The 20,123-nt window shown below is 40.9% G+C and overlaps 1 pseudogene; it reads left to right on the top strand.

Moving 5' to 3' along the window:
- The first annotated feature begins 4,610 nt into the window (after positions 1-4,610).
- The window catches only part of LOC138930821 (protein shisa-2 homolog), a 43,262-nt pseudogene continuing 27,749 nt past the window's right edge, over positions 4,611-20,123 (top strand).

The following is a 20,123-nucleotide window of genomic DNA, read 5'->3' as shown; positions in this document are numbered from 1 at the left end:
TGTGCCAGTACCATACTGTCTTGATGACTGTAGCTTTGTAGTATAGTCTGAAGTCAGGCAGGTTGATTCCTCCAGTTCCATTCTTCTTTCTCAAGATTGCTTTGGCTATTCGAGGCTTTTTGTATTTCCATACAATTTGTGAAATTATTTGTTCCAGTTTGTGAAAAATGTCATTGGTAGCTTGATAGGGATTGCATTGAATCTATAGATTGTTTTGGGTAGTATACTCATTGTCACTATATCGATTCTTCCGATCCATGAACATGCTATATTTCTCCATCTATTTGTGTCATTTTTTATTTCTTTCACCAGTGTTTTATAGTTTTCTATATATAGGTGTTTTGTTTCTTTAGATAGATATATTCCTAAGTATTTTATTCTTTTCATTGCAATGGTGAATGGGCTTGTTTCCTTAATTTCTCTTTCTGTTTTCTCATTGTTAGTGTATAGGAATGCAAGGGATTTCTGTGTGCTAATTTTATATACTGCAACTTTACTATATTCATTGATTAGCTCTAGTAATTTTCTGGTGGAATCTTTAGGTTTTTCTATGTAGAGGATAATGTCATCTGCAAACAGTGAAAGTGTTACTTTTTCTTTTCCAATCTGGATTCCATTTATTTGTTTTTCTGCTCTGATTGCTGTGGTCAAAACTTCCAAAACTATGTTGAATAGTAGTGGTGAAAGTGGGCACCCTTGTCTTGTTCCTGACTTTTAGGGAAATGCTTTCAGTCATTCACCACTGAGGATAATGGTTGCTGTGGGTTTGTCATATATAGCTTTTATTATGTTGAGGTATGTTCCTTCTATTCCTACTTTCTGGAGGGGTTTTTTTTTTTTATCATAAATGGATGTTGAATTTTGTCAAAGGCTTTCTCTGCATCTATTGAGATAATCATATGGTTTTTATCTTTCAATTTGTTAATGTGGTGTATTACATTGATTGATTTGCGGATACTGAAGAATCCTTGCATCCCTGGGATAAAGCCCACTTGGTCATGATGTATGATCTTTTTAATATGTTGTTGGATTCTGTTTGCTAGAATTTTGTTAAGGATTTTTGCATCTATGTTCATCACTGATATTGGCCTCTAGTCTTCTTTTTTTGTGGCATCTTTGTCTGGTTTTGGTATTAGGGTGATGGTGGCTTCATAGAATGAGTTTGGAAGTTTACCTTCCTCTGCAATTTTCTGGAAGAGTTAGGGTAGGATAGGTGTTAGCTCTTCTCTACATTTTTGGTAGAATTCAGCTGTGAAGCCATCTGGTCCTGGGCTTTTGTTTGTTGGAAGATTTCTGAATACATTTTCAATTTCTGTGCTTGTGATGGGTCTCTTAAGATTTTCTATTTCTTCCTGGTTCAGTTTTGGAAAGTTGTACTTTTCTAAGAATTTGTCCATTTCTTCCAAGTTGTCCATTTTATTGGCATATAGTTGCTGATAATAGTGTCTTATGATCCTTTGTATTTCTGTGTTGTCTGTTGTGATCTTTCCATTTTCATTTCTAATTTTGTTGATTTTTGATTCTTCTCCCTTTGTTTCTTGATGAGTCTGGCTAATGGTTTGTCAATTTTATTTATCTTCTCAAAGAACCAGCTTTTGGCTTTGTTGATTTTTGCTATTGTCTCTTTTGCATTTATTTCTGCCCTAATTTTTGTAATTTCTTTCTTTCTACTAACCCTGGGGTTCTTCATTTCTTCCTTTTCTAATTGCTTTAGGTGTAGAGTTAGGTTATTTATTTGACTTTTCTGTTTTTTCTTGAGGTAAGCCTGTATCGTATGAACCTTCCCTTTAGCACTGCTTTTACAGTGTCCCGTAGGTTTGGGGTTGTTGTGTTTTCATTTTCATTAGTTTCTATGCATATTTTGATTTCTTTTTTGATTTCTTCTGTGATTTGTTGGTTATTCAGCAGTGTGTTGTTCAGCCTCCATATGTTGCAATTTTTAATAGTTTTTCTCCTGTAATGGACATCTAATCTTACTGCATTGTGGTCAGAAAAGATGCTTGGAATAATTTCAATTTTTTTAAATTTACCAAGGTTAGATTTATGGCCCAGGATGTGATCTATCTTGGAGAAGGTTCTGTGTGCACTTGAGAAAAAGGTGAAATTCATTGTTTTGGGGTAAAATGTCCTATAGGTATCAATGATGTCTAACTGGTCTATTGTGTCATTTAAAGTTTGTGTTTCCTTGCTAATTTTCTGTTTAGTTGATCTATCTGTAGGTGTGAGTGGGGTATTAACATCTCCCACTATTATTGTGTTATTGTTAATTTCCGCTTTCATACTTGTTAGCATTTGTCTTACATATTGCAGTGCTCCTATGTTGGGTGCATATATATTTATAATTGTTATATCTTCTTCTTGGATTGATCTTTTGATCATTATGTGGTGTCCTTCTTTGTCTCTTTTCACAACCTTTGTTTTAAAGTCTATTTTATCTGATCTGAGTATTGCTACTCCTGCTTTCTTTTGGTCTCTATTTGTATGGAATATTTTTTCTAGCCCTTCACTTTTGGTCTGTATGTGTCCCTTGTTTTGAGGTGGGTCTCTTGTAGACAACATATATAGGGGTCTTGTTTTTGTATCCATTCAGCCAGTCTTTGTCTTTTGGTTGGGGCATTCAACCCATTTACATTTAAGGTAATTATTGATAAATATGATCACATTGCCATTTATTTTGTTGTTTTGGGTTTGAGTTTATACACCCTTTCTGTGTTTCCTGTCTAGAGAAATCCTTTAGCACTTGTTGGAGAGCTGGTTTGGTGGTGCTGACTTTTCTCAGCTTTTGCTTGTCTGTAAAGCTTTTGATTTCTCCTTCATATTCGAATGAGATCCTTGCTGGGTACAGTAATCTGGATTGTAGGTTTTTCTCTTTCATCACTTTAAGTATGTCCTGCCATTCCCTTCTGGCTTGAAGAGTTTCTGTTGATAGATCAGCTGTTATCCTTATGGGGATCCCCTTGTGGGCTGTTTTTCTCTTGCTGCTTTTGATATTTGTTCTTTGTGTTTGATCTTTGTTAATTTGCTTAATATGTGTCTTGGGGTGTTTTGCCTTGGCTTTATCCTGTTTTGGACCGTCTGGGTTTCTTGGACTTGGGTGGCTATTTCCTTCCCCATTTTAGGAAAGTTTTCAACTATTATCTTCTGAAGTATTTTCTCATGGTCTTTCTTTTTGTCTTCTGGGACTCCTATGATTCAAATGTTGGGCCGTTTGACATTATCCCAGAGTTCTCTGAGGTTGTCCTCATTTTTCTTAATTCTTTTTTCTTTTGTGCTCTCTGCATCATTTATTTCTACCATTCTATCTTCCACCTCACTTATCCTATCTTCTGCCTCAGTTATTCTACTATTGGTTCCCTCCAGAGTGCTTTTGATCTCAGCTATTGCATTATTCATTATTGATTGATTTTAAAAAAAATTTCTTCTATGTACTTGTTAAACTTTTCTTGCATTGTCTCACTCCTTGTCTCCAGACTATTTATCTGTAACTCAATTTTGTTTTCAAAATTTTGGATTAGTTTTACTATCATTATTCTGAATTCTTTTTCAGGTAGACTCCCTATCTCCTCTTCTTTTGTTTGGCTTGGTGGGCTTTTATCTTGTTCCTTTACCTGCTGAATATTTCTCTGCCTTTTCATATTGTTTAGGTTGCTGTGTTTGGGGTGGCCTTTCTGTATGCTGGACGTTTTTGGTTCCTTTTTACTGCAGAGGTTCCTCCCTGTGGGTGGGGTTGGACGAGTGTCTTGTCAAGGTTTCCTGGTTAGGGAATCTTGCATGGGTGTTCTGGTGGGTGGAGCTGGATCTCTTTTCTCTGGAGTGCAATGAGGTGTCCAGAAGTGAGTTTTGAGGTGCCTATGGGTTTAGTGTGACTTTTGGCCGCTTGTATTTTTGTGCTCAGGGTTATGTTCCTGCTTTGTTGGAGAATTAGCTAGGTATGTCTTGCTCTGAAACTTGTTGGCTCTTGGGTGGAGCTTGGTTTCAGTGCAGATATAGAGGCTTTTGGATGAGTTTTTGTTGATTAATGGTCCCTAGAGTCAGGAGATTTCTGGTATTCTCAACTTTTGGATTTAGGCCTCCCGCCTCTGTCTTTCAGTCTTATTCTTGTAGTAGCCTCAAGACTTGTCCATCCATACAGCACTGATGACAGAACATCTAGGTTAATGGTGAAAAGCTTCTCCACAGTGAGGGACACCCAGAGAGGTTCACAGAGTTACATGAAGAAGAGAAGAGGGAGGTGGGAGATAGAGGTGACCAGGAGGAGAAGAGAGGGAATCAAAAGCAACAAGAGCAAGCCAGCCAGTAATCAATTCCCTATTTGCTCTCCACAGTCTGGAACACTCAGAGAGGTTCACAGATTTCCACAGAGAAGAGAAGAGGGAGGAAGGAGATAGGGGTGACCAGGAGGAGAGGAAGGGGAGTCAAAAGGAGAGAGACCAATCTAGCCTGTGATCAGTTCCCTAAGTTTTCTCCACAGCCTGGAACACCCAAAGAGATTCACAGAGTTAAGTAAAGAAGACAAGGCAGAGGGAGGAGAGAGAGGTGACCTCGGGGAGAAAAAGGAGAGTCAAAAGGGGAGAAAGCAACCAAGCCAGCAATCACACTCCTAAGTAAAAATGGGTACTGAATATTGGATTCTTGAAGGTACAGAATTGATAACCAATACCCAAAAGCAAAGATTATAAATCTAGAGTAGAGGTTATACTCTTGAAAATCCAATATTAAAAGAACAAAATTGCAAAAGGTATATAAAAAATATGAAATTTGCTTTAAAAGTAGGGTCTTTTTTCTCAAGGTAATAGTAGGTTTTAAAAATGAAAATTATAGGAGTAATAAAGAACTTAAAATTCCTTAAAAAATTGAAAAATGATAATAGTAAAATATATCTAGGAATTTCTCTGGAGCTGTTGAAGGCAGTGTGTTGTCAGTTCAGTTTCAGATAGTTCCTTTTTCCACCTTATACTTCTTCTCAAGGTCTATAGGTCCCTTCCAATGTAGTCAGTGCTAACTACAGGGTTTTAATCTGTTGCACCTGTCACTTCCAGAGCTGTTCCCTCTTCTTTGTTTATTTTGACTTCCTCTGTTAGCAAGTCTGTTCAGTATCTAACTTCTACCCTGACACAAGGGGGTGGAAGTGGTAAATTATTTAGGCTCACTTGTTCAATTGTGCTGCGGGGAGGGAGGAACACTGCAAACAAGTATCACTGGCGTGTGTGGGGAGCACTCACAATGTCTGGGCTACACTGGGTTTGCCCTTGCTCATGGCATGTGTGCTTTCCCAGTCTGCACTGCTCAGGCTCCATGCTGCTCTGCTGGGGAAGAGGCTAAGGCGGGCCCTGGGTTGTGTGCACTTCCCAGATCTACGCCGCTCAGGTTCAGGTTCTCGGGTACTCCACAAAGGCACAGACTCAGTTGGGCCTGCGTTTTGTGCCCTTCCTAGGTCCAAGCAGCTCAGGTGACCACGTGCTTGGCTACCGCTCTCTTCCCACATGGGCTGTACGTCTTATCACCTCCCCGGTCCCAGCTGCTCGGTTTCCTGGGTGCACAGTGGGAGCGCCATCTCATGTGTGCCGTGTGTCTCTTCTGGGGTGCTCATCTCAGGCTGCGACCCTCCTGATAGATGTCAACCGTCCAGGAATCCAGGAAGACTTGATTAGCAACTGCGAGCCTGCTTATAGTTTGGTAGAGGATGCCCCTTTCCTTCCAGTTCTGGCTGTTGCCCGCCTGCCTCCCTGCCTCTGGTGGGGGATGGGATGGTCCGCAGCTGGCTAACTCTCCTCTGGTATTCGCTCAGTTTTTTGTTCTGTGAGTGGGCCGGCAGTGCCTTAGGTTAGAGCTTTTCACAGGAAAGTTCTCTCTCTCTCTCCTCTTCTTTTTTTCCTCTCTGGCTATCCCATGGTTTGGGTTGCTATCTCATGTTAGCCCCCTCAGATTGCCCTCAGGACATTCAGGCCTGGTCCTTACCGAAAGCAATGCAGCCTGCACCTCCCTGTTCAGTCCCCGCTTGCTGGTGGTGGACGGGAGAGTCTGGGCTACTTCTCCGCTGGGAGTTGCAGTTAGGCGCCTAATCTGTGGGTTTTATTTATTTTTTCCTCCCGGTTGTAATGCCCTCTGAGATTCCAAAACTCCCCACAGACACGCTGGTGAGAGGGTTTCCTGGTGTTTGGAAACTTCTCCTCTTTTAAGACTCCCTCCCCGGGATGGGTCTGTGCCCCTAATTCTTTTGTGTCTCTTTATATCTTTTATATTTTGTCCTACCTCCTTTTGAAGACAATGGGCTGCCTTTCTGGGTGCCTGGTGTCCTCTGCCAGCATTCAGAAGTTGTTTTGTGGTATTTGCTCAGCGTTTAAACGATCTTTTGATGAATTTGTGGGGGAGAAAGTGGTCTCCTCATCCTATTCCTCCGCCATCTTAGGACCTCCTCCATAAGGAATATTTTCAATGGCTGATAAACTACAGACATAAGAGAGTGCAAGCAGCAGTCACACAACCATGGAACCAACAAATGAAGAACAGTTGTTGCATGGGCCGAGCTGCTTGGTTATCCATCAATCACTTCTCCCTCACACAAAGGTGAATGAATAAGTAGGGTGGCTGGCAGCAGCCTCATCGCCAAGCGTAATGATAATAGCTTGCAACCACTGAGAACTTTCTATATACTAGGCATTGTGTGAAATACTATGCCTTAGGTCATGTTGCATATTTTTTGTTGTTGCTGTACACGTGGAAGGTTTTTGTATGTAGTGATTGCTTTTGAATTTACTACTGTGTTACTATTTACTTACCCCCCCCACACACACAATACAGGGATGTAGGCATTACTATGGGCTTCCCTGGTGGCTCAGGTGGTAAAGCATCCACCTGCAATACAGAAGACCCAGGTTCAATCCCTAGGTCAGGAAGATCCCCTAGAGAAGGGAATGGCAACCCACTCCAGCATTCTTGCCTGGAAAATTCCATGGACAGAAGAGCCTGATGGGCTACTATTGATGGGGTCAGAAAGAGTCAGACACAACTGGGTAACTAACATACACAGGCATTACTATGCCAGTTGCCAAATGAGAAATCAAGGCTCAGAGAGGTAAGATAGCTTGTAAATAACTGCTGGAACTGGAACTTAAATCCAAGTCTGTTGAACTCCAAATTAATATTTTTTAAATTTCTAACTTAAAAAAATTGAAGTAGAGTTGATTTACAGTGTTAGGTTAGTTTCAGGTGTACAGCATAGTGATTCAGTTACATATACATATAACTAAATATATATATATATATATATGTGTGTGTGTGTGTATATATGTGCATATTTGCTGTTGTTCAGCTGCTAAGTCTGGAGAAGGCAATGGCACCCCACTCCAGTACTCTTGCCTGGAAAATCCCATGGATAGAGGAGCCTGGTGGGCTATAGTCCATGGAGTTGTGAAGAGTTGGACATGACTGAGCTACTTCACTTTCACTTTTCACTTTCGTGCATTGGAGAAGGAAATGGCAACCCACTCTAGTGTTCTTGCCTGGAGAATCCCAGGGACGGGGGAGCCTGGTGGGCTGCCATCTATGGGGTCGCACAGAGTCGAACACGACTGAAGCGACTTAGCAGCTGCTGCTAAGTCACGTGTGACTCACTGCAACCCCATGCATGCCAGGGTACCCTGTCCTTCATTACATAGATGCAAACGTATATTCTTTTTCAGATTCTCTTCCCTTATAAGTATTACAAAATATTGAGTATAGTTTCCTGTGCTGTATAGTAGGTCCCTGTTGTTTTTAGGATATATAGTAGAATGTATCTGTTAGTTCCAGATTCCTAATTTATTCCCCTCCTTTTCCCCTTTGGTAACCATAAGTTTGTTTTCTTTTTTTTTTTTTTAAATTAGTGTTAACAGTATTATTTATTTATTTTTTATTTATTTTTTATTTTTTTTTAAATTTTAAAATCTTTAATTCTTACATGCGTTCCCAAACATGACCCCCCCTCCCACCTCCCTCCCCACAACATCTCTCTGGGTCATCCCCATGCACCAGCCCCAAGCATGCTGCACCCTACGTCAGACATGGACTGGCGATTCAATTCTTACATGATAGTATACATGTTAGAATTCCCATTCTCCCAAATCATCCCACCCTCTCCCTCTCCCTCTGAGTCCAAAAGTCCATTATACACATCTGTGTCTTTTTTCCTGTCTTGCATACAGGGTCGTCATTGCCATCTTCCTAAATTCCATATATATGTGTTAGTATACTGTATTGGTGTTTTTCTTTCTGGCTTACTTCACTCTGTATAATTGGCTCCAGTTTCATCCATCTCATCAGAACTGATTCAAATGAATTCTTTTTAACGGCTGAGTAATACTCCATTGTGTATATGTACCACAGCTTTCTTATCCATTCATCTGCTGATGGACATCTAGGTTGTTTCCATGTCCTGGCTATTATAAACAGTGCTGCGATGAACATTGGGGTACATGTGTCTCTTTCAATTCTGGTTTCCTCGGTGTGTATGCCCAGCAGTGGGATTGCTGGGTCATAAGGTAGTTCTATTTGCAATTTTTTAAGGAATCTCCACACTGTTCTCCATAGTGGCTGTACTAGTTTGCATTCCCACCAACAGTGTAGGAGGGTTCCCTTTTCTCCACACCCTCTCCAGCATTTATTCATAAGTTTGTTTTCTAAGTCTGTAGATCTATTTCTGTTTTGTAAATAAGTTCTTTCATATCTTTTTTTTTTTTTAAGATTCCACATGTAAGCATATTATCTTTTCTCTGGCTGGCTTACTTCACTTAGTATGATAGTCTCTAGGTCCATCCATATTGCTGCAGATGGCATTATTTTCTTTTTTTAAATGGCTGAGCAATATTCCATTGGCCTTACTGGGTGGTGCTAGTGGTAAAGAACCCTCCTGCCAATGCAGGAGACATAAGAGACTTGGGTTTGATCCCTGGGTTGGGAGGACCCCCTGGAGGAGGGCATGGCAGCCCACTTCAACATTCTTGCCTGGAGAATCCCATGGACAGAGGAACCTGGCGGGCTACAGTTCATGGGATCACAAAGAGTCAGACATGACTGAAGTGACTTGGCATGCACACATGCCTACTCCATTGTGTATATATACCATATCTTCTTTATCCATTCTTCTGTTGATGGACATTTTGGTTTCTTCCATGTCTTGGCTATTGTAAATTGTTAAACTCTAATTTCTATATGCTTTTTGTGATACTATACCTGATTAATATATTAATTTAACAAATATTTCGGAGAAGGCAATGGCACCCCACTCCAGTACTCTTGCCTAGAAAATCCCATGGATGGAGGATCCTGGTGGGCTGCAGTGCAACTGAGCGACTTCACTTTCACTTTTCACTTTCATGCATTGGAGAAGGAAATGGCAACCCACTCTAGTGTTCTTGCCTGGAGAATCCCAGGGACAGGGGAGCCTGGTGGGCTGCCGTCTCTGGGGTCGCACAGAGTCAGACACGACTGAAGTGACTTAGCAGCAACAAATATTTGCATATTAATCCTATGTACCAAACACTGCTAGGTGCTGAGTACAATCATGGTGGGCTCAAGCTGTGAGAAAAGAAAGAAACAGAAACAATCTCTGTCCCAAAGGGCTTCCCCTTTAGTAGGGGAGAAAGGCACAATAACACAGAATTTGAATACAATAGGTATTCGATAGGCCAGATATCATATTCTATTTTTATAATGTTTTTTGAAATAGGAAATATACAATAGCATTATATGATCTATTAATATAATTTAATATGAGCTATACTTATGTATTAGAGAAGGAAATGGCAACCCACCCCAGTATTCTTGGCTGGGAAATCCCATAGACAGAAGAACCTGGAGGCCTTACAGTCCATGGGGTTGCAAAGTGTTGGACACGACTTAGTGACTAAACCACCGCCACCATACTTATTATTTTATATTTCATTATTTTATATATCAGTAAATGTGTAGCATATTACAAAATACTGTGGGAGCACAGAGGAGAGGCAGGGAAGTTTTTACAGAGAGACTAACATTTGAGGTGGGCCTTGAATGATACCTAGCAGTTTGTCAGGTGAAGTAAGGGAACCAAGCCCACAATAGGCAGAAAGAACACACTGTGCAAAGACACAGGGAAGAGTAGACATATTTGGAAAACACCAAGCAGGTTGGTGGGTTCTCCTCTGTGAGAACTGCCCACTTGAATATTGACAGGTGAGTGTATGTGAAATCTGGGGTTTGCTCCAAAATGCTCCAGAAAGATAAAAGTCTGTGGGGTGGGGAGGAGACCAAATAGACAAAACAAGAATGACACAGAGTGGATAATTTTGAAGTACAATGATAGATATTAGGAGATTAATTGTCCTATTCTTTCTATTTTTGTGTACATCTGAAATTTTCCACAATAGAATTTAAAACAAACAAAAAAAATAAGAGATTTGTTATAGTTAGGACAAAGTAAAGGTGAAAGTGAGTGTCCAAAGGTGAGGCTGATGAAATAGATGGTATGACTGGGGGGAGAATGTTGGGCAAACTATTAAAAGCCCTTAAATACCAAGCTAAGGAGTTGGGTAGTTTCTCCTTGGAAGCTAAGGAGTTGGGTGCTTGCTCCTTGGAAGAAAAATTATGACAGTGTATTGAAAAGAAGAGACATTACTTTGCCAACAAAGGTCCTTCTAGTCAAAGCTATGGTTTTTCCAGTAGTCATGTATGGATGTGAGAGTTGGACTATAAAGAAAACTGAGCACTGAAGAATTGATGCTTTTGAACTGTGGTGTTGGAGAAGACTCTTGAGAGTCCCTTGGACTGCAAGGAGATCCAACCAGTCCATCCTAAAGGAAATCAGTCCTGAATGTTCATTGGAAGGACTGATGCTGAAGCTGAAACTCCAATACTTTGGCCACCTGATGTGAAGAACTGACTCATTTGAAAAGACCCTGATTCTGGGAAAGATTGAAGGCAGGAGGAGAAGGGGATGACAAAGGATGAGATAGTTGAGTGGCATCACCTGACTCGATGGATATGAGTCTGAGTAAGCTCTGGGAGTTGGTGATGGACAGGGAAGCCTGGCGTGCTGCAGTCCATGGGGTCATAAAGAGTTGGATACGACTGAGGGAGTGTATTGAACTGAATTGAAGGAGTTGGGACTTAACCCAATAGATAATAGGGAACCATGATAGGGTCTTAATCATGAGATTGACAAATTCATGTTGTATTTTAAAAAGATCATTGACTCTGTATAGAAAATGGAATATGAGGCATGAGTTGGGGAGAAGCAGGTCCAGATGAAAGATGATGGGGGCCTGGAGAGATGAGGAAACAGAGGTCTGAGTTATGTTTGGGTTTTATTCTAAGTGCAGTGGGAAGCCACTGGAGGCGGGGTTAAGAAAGGATGTAATGTGATATGATTTGCATATTGTGTCCATACCTCCACTCCCTACAAAAGAAGAGGGACACAAGGAAACTTTTGGAGGTGATGAATATGCTTTTTACCTTGATTTTGATAATGGTCTCATGTGTATATGTGTATATCCAACTCATCAAGTTGTATTAATTATGTACAGTTTTATATTTACATCTCAATAGTTATAAAAGAAAATTTACAAAACAGTTACAGAATACACAATATAACCCATAACCTTACCTCACGGAATAAATTTTCCTTAACATTTTAGTATATTTGTATAATATGAGCACACATTCATATATGCCAACTACATATTTATAAACACTGTAATATTATGTAATTTTGTTGATATTATTTATTAAAATTTGGTTCAATTTTCTTTACCTTAGTATTTTTAAGTACCAAATATCCTGAGTAGAAAAATGTGTAAGATCCAGCTCCTCATCTCTACAATTTTGCAACCTAGTGGAAGAGATAGATATGTATACAATAAAGGGTGTGACAATATGTGAAGTGCTATTTTTGCAGAATAAAGTAAGTGCTTCCCCACTTCCATGAGGAAGTGCTATGAGAACTTAGAAAAAAAGATCCCTTGGGTTGTTACGTGGAAGATGGACTGGGAAGAGTGGGCATGGGTAGAAGTGGGTAGATCAATGAAGAAGACTATTGTCACAGCCCAGATGATGTAGCTTGGACTAGGTTAGTGACTTGAAGTAGGTAAGTGGCTTGGACTAGGTTAGTGGCAGTAGAGTTGGTAAAAGTAAATAGATCTGAGACATATTTAGGAAGTAGAATGAATGAGAATTGGTAGTTGGCTGGTTGTGGGGATTGAGAGGGAGGGATGAAGGATATTGCCCAAATTTGGGGATGAAGGATAACTCCCAGAAGTATGAAGTGGAGGAAGGTGCCATTTACTAAGATAAGATGCATAGGAAGAAAATGGGGCATCTGTTATATAAAAGAAAATGGCAGTTGGCAAAGGTTCTCAAGAGAGTGGGGTTGTCTTCTGAAACTTTAACTCTATTTGGTAGTACATAGACATTATGGGAAGTTGTAATTACACTGTGAAGTCTGCAGTTCCCAGAACCACTGCTAATAGTTTAGAGTGTATTATTTATTGCTTTATTGTATAAAAGAGTTAATTATCAACCAAGACACAGAAATGTAGCAGTTATCCAGCCCAATCCCCTTTTTTCAGTAAGGCCCAGAGAGAAGTGATTTAAACAAAGTTACAAAGCTAGTTAGTAGCAGGTCTAGGTCTAGAAGCAAGTTTCTTTACTGGTAGCTTTACATTTCTTCTGCCACACAGTTCCTTTTTCAACTGTACAATCAGAATTCTTCCAGTCTCCATGGACCCGTTTTCCTTGCCTAAGCAAACGTGTATATAGAAAGGTATAAGAAATTCCATCTACTTTCTTTATGATCAGGCCACATGTCCTGTGTTTATGAATACACATTGTTGAAAGAGTAACCTGATAAATTTACCATAGCAGAGCCTATTCTTCCTTTGGCTATAAGGCAACAATTCAGATTGTACTTGAACTCCAGTCTTTCCATAGAACAGACCATGGGACTGAGGGCTTCTAGCCTTGTCATTCTGGGGTTTTTGACTAGTCTGTTAAAATGCTTGCTGTTTTTTCTAGACTGAAGTCATCTTCAAAGTATTTTACACCATCCCAAGATTGCTTGATGATCCAACAATTGATTTTGCAGTCTGTCAGGTGAGGAATTTTTATCATTTCCTACTACCTTAGATTCAGTTTCTACTTTCAAGGTACCTCATTGCCCAAGTTTGTCCCCCTCATTACTTTTTGCAGTGCTTTAGCATTTCTCACCTTGACCATCTGTACTTGTTGAAGGAAGTATTCTTTAGCGATGGTGGTGGGGGGCGGTGATAGTTATTGATTTCATCTTTACTAAAAATTATCTAAGCCCATAAAATCAGTAAGTATGGACCCCTACAGTGCCTGATATTAACTAGTTTTTTTTAGTGCTTATATTAGCCAGAACCTATGCTAAATTATGCTAGCTGCATATATTATCTCATCACATCCTCACAGCACCTGCTTGCAGAATGTTCTTGGTTAAACTGTCTTCCCCCCAAATCTACATGTTGCAGACCTAACCTACAGTACCTCAGACTGTGTCCTTAGTTGGAAATAGGGCCTTTGTAGAGGGAATCAAGTTAAAATGAGGTTGTGAAGGTGGGCTGCAATTTGATATGATCCCTGTCCTTATGAAAAGAGGACATTTGGAGACAAAGACAGACAGATATAAAGGGAAGTTGATGTGAAGAGACACAGGAATAAGATGGCCATCACCAAGCCAGTCAGAGAGGTCTGGACTAGATGCTTCCCTCAGAGGCCTCATAAGGAACAACCCTGCTAACAAGTCTTAAGACTTCTGGCTGGCTGAACTGTGAGACAAATACCTTTCTGTTGTTTAAGTCACTCAGTTTTTGGCACTGTGGTAACAGAGTACCCTAGCACACTCAAACAGGGATTACTAGTTTTATCCCTACTTTACAGATGAATAAACTGAGGTACAGAAATGTAAGTGACATGTGCAAGGTCACAGAGTAAGGGCAGAGCTGGGATTTGAACCCAGTTCAGTCTGACCTCAGAGCCTGCTTGCTACTGGCCTGTTACTTTCCTATCTTGGATCTCAGGCTACACTCCAAAAGGCTGGCTTCTTATTGTGTTGATTCTAAAGAGTTAAATCACCACCACGATCAGTTCAGTTCAGTCGCTCAGTTGTGTCCAACTCTTTGTGACCCTATGAACCGCAGAATGCCAGGCCTCCCTGTCCATCACCAACTCCCGGAGTTTACCCAAACTCATGTTCATTGAGTCGGTGATGCCATCTAACCATCTCATCCTCTGTCATCCCCTTCTCTTCCTGCCTTCAATCTTTCCCAACATCAGGGTCTTTTCAAATGAGTCAGTTCTTCACATCAGGTGGCCAAAAAATGGAGCTTCAGCTTCAGCATCAGTCCTTCCAATGAACATTCAGGACTGATTTCCTTTAGGATGGACTGGTTGGATCTCTTTGCAGTCCAAGGGACTCTCAAGAGTCTTCTCCAACACCACAGTTCAAAAGCATCAATTCTTCAGTGCTCAGCTTTCTTTATAGTCCAACTCTCACATCCATAAATGACTACTGGAAAAACAATAGGCTTGACTAGATGGACCTTTGTTGACAAAGTAATGTCTCTGCTTCCTTAATATGCTGTCTAGGTTGGTTATAACTTTCCTTCCAAGGAGTAAGCATCTTTTAATTTCATGGCTGCAGTCACCATCTGCAGTGATTTTGGAGCCCCCCAAAATAAAGTCAGCCACTGTTTCCACTCTTTCCCCATCTATTTGCCATAAGTGATGGGACTGGATGCCATGATCTTAGTTTACTGAATGTTGAGCTTTAAACAAACTTTTTCACTCTCCTCTTTCTCTTTCATCAAAAGGCTCTTTAATTCTTCTCCTAAGGGTGGTGTTATCTGCATATCTGAGGTTATCTTGATTCCAGCTTGTGCTTCATCCATCCCAGCATTTCTCATGATGTACTCTGCATATAAGTTAAAATAGCAGGGTGACAATATACAGCCTTGATGTACTCCTTTTTCCTATTTGGAACCAGTCTGTTGTTCCATGTCCAGTTCTAACTGTTGCTTTCTGGCCTGCATATAGGTTTCTCAGGAGGCAGGTCAGGTGGTCTGGTATTCCCATCTCTTTCAGAATTTTCCACAGTTTATTGTGATCCACACAGTCAAATTTTAGGGCCAGAGAGTCATTACAGTGGTTACTGAAAGCCATATTAAAATTCTTTTTTTGTTTTTAAGAACTTTTTTTTTGAGAGACAGGGAAAAGGAGTCACTGGAAGATAAATGTAATTATTACTGAAAATTGTTCCTGGCACACCCAAGAGTGGTATTTCTTCGCCTAAAGCTGTCAAGTCAATATTGCCCGACAAACCGACTTCTTCAGTCATTGTCACTCTGTGCAGCACGGAGCCCTGGGACTCAGTTTAGTCATTCACTCAGGCTGCTTCCTGAGAGACTGGTTAAGCTAGCCCAATCTGATTTCCTCCTTTTTATTCATGACAGAAGGTGGTGGAAAAACAGAACAAGCACTAAATCACTTCCGTTCCTCATGCTTAAAGACCAGTTTTAAGTTACTTTCTGTGCAACAGTTGAGCCTAAATTTACTTGATGTGGGTACAAAAGTTTCTCTGTCGAAATATACTGGGTTTATTAGAGACTCTCCCAGGGTAGGACAACAGTTTGGATTATGTAGCGAAGCATTTCAAAACAAGCACTACGTGCTAATGGTTTATATAAATGTGATGATTAGATAAAAGGGGCTTTTGGAGTTAATGCTTGAAGACACTAATTAAATTCACATCAACAAGTCAACATATTGGTCTCATATGGATTGGAGCACTTTGGAAATGCTTCTTTTGTTTGGATACCATTAATTAAATTCACACATTTTCCTGAGATTGGAACAGTTACCTTAAAACACAGAAGGCAAACGTTAAGGCTTTGAACAGCACTTCTGAGTACATTTCTGTGCAGCCGAGTAAATTAGAACAGTTTTTCTTTTCAAGGAGCTAATTGCCTAGAATTTTCAAAATTTCACGGCAGATAGTGAACAGTTGATTCATTCTCAACAAATTCAGTCCAAATGATGCATGCTTTTACTTAACCACTACAGGCTTAACTGCAGTTTTAAATTATTCTCAGTACAGAGGCAATAAAGCATTTCAGTAAATAAGTCTCATAGGAGGAGTTAGGAGGGAAATGCACCAGTATTCCCAGTAGCCACTGTTCAGGTCACTGTTTGAAACCACAAAGCACATGTCAAAGAATTATGACCTACCATGGGCAGTATTTTTCAGTTAGGAGTTTATAAATATCTTGAGGGTCTGAAGAAATGATTCCAAACAGAAAATAAGTAAACCCTACAGGGATATTTCATTTGAAAACTAAGTATCTGTGGCCTTGTCAACAGAATCGGTTTTCTCTCTGTTGTTGTGTTGTTTCCACTTACGACTGCTCCAGAATGGAGATCTAGGGAGAAAAGCTGTGTGTGTAGAGTCGTTAGCATGGCTGTGGCTTAATGACAGAAGCCACTTGCCAAAATGAAGGAATTCATTTTTTGACAGTTTCTCTTGCCCTTGGCTCCCTAAATCCTGAGTTGCAAATGGCCATATGGATTTGCTCATTTCACTCAGCTTGAAAAAGTAATCCCAGCTTTAGAACACTATGATGGAGTATTAAATTCACTTTAGTAGATATCGATCAATCTAGTGATGATTGTGTACAAAGCCCTGCATTGGTACTGGTGAGGTGGTGGGGATGGAGGCAGAGAGGTGGAGGTGACAAGGATAAAGGATAAATGAAAGATGGCCTCTGCCCTGTTGAATAATCACTAACATTTGTTGAATGCATCCAATGTACCAGGCGCTGTTCTACGTTCTTAAAAACCCATTACTTGGGACTTCCCTGGATGTCCAGTGGCTAAGACTCTGTGTTCCCAGTGCAGGGGGCTTGGGATCCATCCCTTGTCAGGGAGCTAGATCCCACATGCCACAACTGAGCGTTCACATGCTGCAAAGAAGATCAAAGATTTCTGTGTGCTGCAACTAAGACCTGGTGGAGCCTAAATAGATAAGTAAATATTTTAAAAGACCTGTTACTTAATTCAGTGACTCTAAGTGAAAGTCACTCAGTTGTGTCTGACTCTGCGACCCCTTGGAATATAGCCTGCCAGGCTACTCTGTCCATGGAATTCTCCAGGCAAGAATACTGGAGTGGGTAGCTGTTTCCTTCTCCAGGGGATATTCCCAACCCAGGGATTGAACCCAGGTGTCCTGCATTGCAGGTGGATTCTTTACCATCTGAGCCATCAGAGAAGCCCTCAGTGACTCTATAGAAGTACTATTTGTATCCCTATTGTACAGAGGAGGAAGCTGAGAGAAACTAACTGCTGCTCTTTCTCATTCTCTTTTGTGGATTTATCTTCCTGACCTAACTCTGGAGTACCCCAGGGCTTGGTCTTTGGATCTCTTCTTGGTCTAGATTTGATCTCATTTAATTTTATGGCACCACCATATTTAGATCCCACCATATTTGTTGAATAGGCATCTCAGATTTATGTCCTGAATGGAGTTCCCCTTCCCTTAAAATGCTTTTTCCTTATCTTCCCAATCTGAGTTGATGAGATTGTTGCAGGAAAATGGGGTGCGAGAGGATGGTCATGTCCCAGATCTCCAATGAGATGGGATGGGCCATCAGGTGAGGGTCCTAGGCTTTGCACAGGAAATTTTACACTGACCCATAGTAAAATGAAGGAAGGTTTATTTAGAGAGATGTGCATTCCATGGGCAGAGTGTGGTCAGTCTCAGACAGTGAGAATAGACCCAGGGTGTGAGTATGGTTTTTATGGGCTGGGTAATTTCATAGACTAATAAATGGGAGGATTATTCCAATTATTTTGAGGCAAGGGGAGGAGATTTCCAGGAATTGGGCCACCGACCACTTTTTGGCATTTTATGACCTGTCTGTGTGTTATTTAGCATGCTAATGTACAACTCAATGGACATGAATTTGAGCAACCTCCAGGAAATGGTGAACGACAGGGAGGCCTGGCGTGCTGCAGTCCATGGGATCATAAAGAGTCTGACATGACTTAGCAACTGAATAACAACAGCAAATGTATACTGTGAGCATATAGTGAGGCTCAAGGTTCAGTGGAAGTTACATCTGCCATCTTGGACCTAGCTGGTTGTAAGAGTCTTAACTTTTCCTGTTCTTCTCAGTGCCCTGCCTTCTTCCCTCCTGTCTTGGGAATCTCTATTCTTCCTGCTCTTGGATCAAAAACTTCTTTCTCACATGTTCAAAATACATCTGGAATTGGACTATTTCTGTCCATCTCCATGGCACTGATTTTGGCCTGAACTACTGTCCTCTCTTATCTAAATTGCTACCGTTGATAGTAATTGTTCTTCTTAACTGGTTTCCAAGCTTCTTCTCTTGCCCCCTATTGCTGCATAACAAATCAAACATAGCAGCTTAAAATGGGCTTCCCTGGTGGCTCAGATGGTAAAGAATCTGCCTGTAATGCAGGAGACCTGGGTTTGATCCCTGTGTTGGGAAATCCCCTGGAGAAGGGAATGGCTACCTGCTCCAATATTCTTTCTTGGAGAATTCCATGGACAGAAGAGCCTGGCAGCAGGCTACAGTCCAAGGGGTCACAAAGAGTCAGACACGACTGAGCAACTAACACTTTGAGCAGCTTAAAATAACATTCATATATTATCTCACAGTCTTATATATGTCAGGAGTCTGGAGGGTTTGGCTGAGTTTTCTGCTTAGGATCTCACAAGGCCAAAGTTGAGGTGTCAACCAGACTGGATTCTTACCTGGAAGCTCTGAGGAAGAATCTGTTTCCCAGGTCATTCAGGCTGTTGGAAGAATCCATATATTTGTGGCTATAGGTCCAAGGTCCCCATTTCCTTGCTGGTCGTTGTCAGGGGGAGAACTAAAGACCAACCACATTCCTTCCCATGTGGTCCCTACATCTTTAAATTCAGCAATGGCACATCGAATACATCAAAGACTTGTGTTTCTCAGATCTCTCTGAATTCCTCTTCTGCTACCACCCAGAGAAAGGGCTTACTTGATTGGGTCCAGCCCATCCCGATAATCTCCATGATTTATTTTTTTAAAGCTTAGATTTTATTTATTTATTTATTTAGGCTACATGGAGTCTTTGTTGCCGTGTGCAAGCTTCTTGAGTTGTGGTACATGGGCTTAGTTGCCCTGTGGCATATAAGATCTTAGTTTCCCAACCAGGGATGAAACCTGAGTCCCCTGCATTGGAAAGTGGATTCTTAATCAGTGGACTGCCAGGGAAGTCCCGATCCCCATATTTTAATGTCAGTTGATTTAGGACTTCATTTATGTTAGAAAAATCTTTTCACAGTGCTACCCAGATTAGCATTTGATTGAATAACCAGGAGATAGAATTCTTGGCTGGGGATGTATATGTATTCCATCTTCTGCTTACCACATCCCCTTGCAGTATCTCCTCTACCCAGCAGCTAGTAAGCCAGATCCTGTCATTCTTCTACTCAAAATTCTCCAGTGACTCCCAGGCTCATTCAGAGTAAAACTCAAAGTCCTCAAGGCCCTTTATGATCTGGACTCTGCTCCTTACCACCTTGACTTCATCTCTTACTTTCTCCCTCTCACTTACCTTCCTCCTCACTTATTCTCCCTCTAGCTCATACTTCATATTTCAAGCATGATCTCACCTCAAGACATTTGTTCATGCTATTTCTTCAGCTTGAGATGACATTCTTCTTGATAACCACATGACTAGTGGCTTCATTACCTCAAAATTTCTCAACTGCCGCCTTCTCAGTAAGACCTTTCTTGACAGTTCTGTTCCAAATTCCTCACCACCCCGTGCTTTCTAAGCTCTCTTACTACTTCATTTTCCTCCAGATCTCTTGTTGCTATTTGATATAAAGTATGTAAATATATATACCTGGCTTTCTTGGTGGCTCAGATGGTAAAGAATCCACCTGCAATGTGGGAGACCTTGGTTCGATCCCTGGGTTGAGAAGATACCCCAGAAGAGGGCATGACAATCCACTCGAGTATTCCTGCCTGGAGAATCCCATGGACAGAGGAGCCTGGTGGGCTACAGTCCATGGGGTCACAGAGTCGGACACAACT

This window comes from Ovis canadensis, chromosome X, assembly GCF_042477335.2.
Source record: "Ovis canadensis isolate MfBH-ARS-UI-01 breed Bighorn chromosome X, ARS-UI_OviCan_v2, whole genome shotgun sequence".
Taxonomy (NCBI): domain Eukaryota; kingdom Metazoa; phylum Chordata; class Mammalia; order Artiodactyla; family Bovidae; genus Ovis; species Ovis canadensis.
This window is presented reverse-complemented; position numbering and strand designations above follow the sequence as displayed.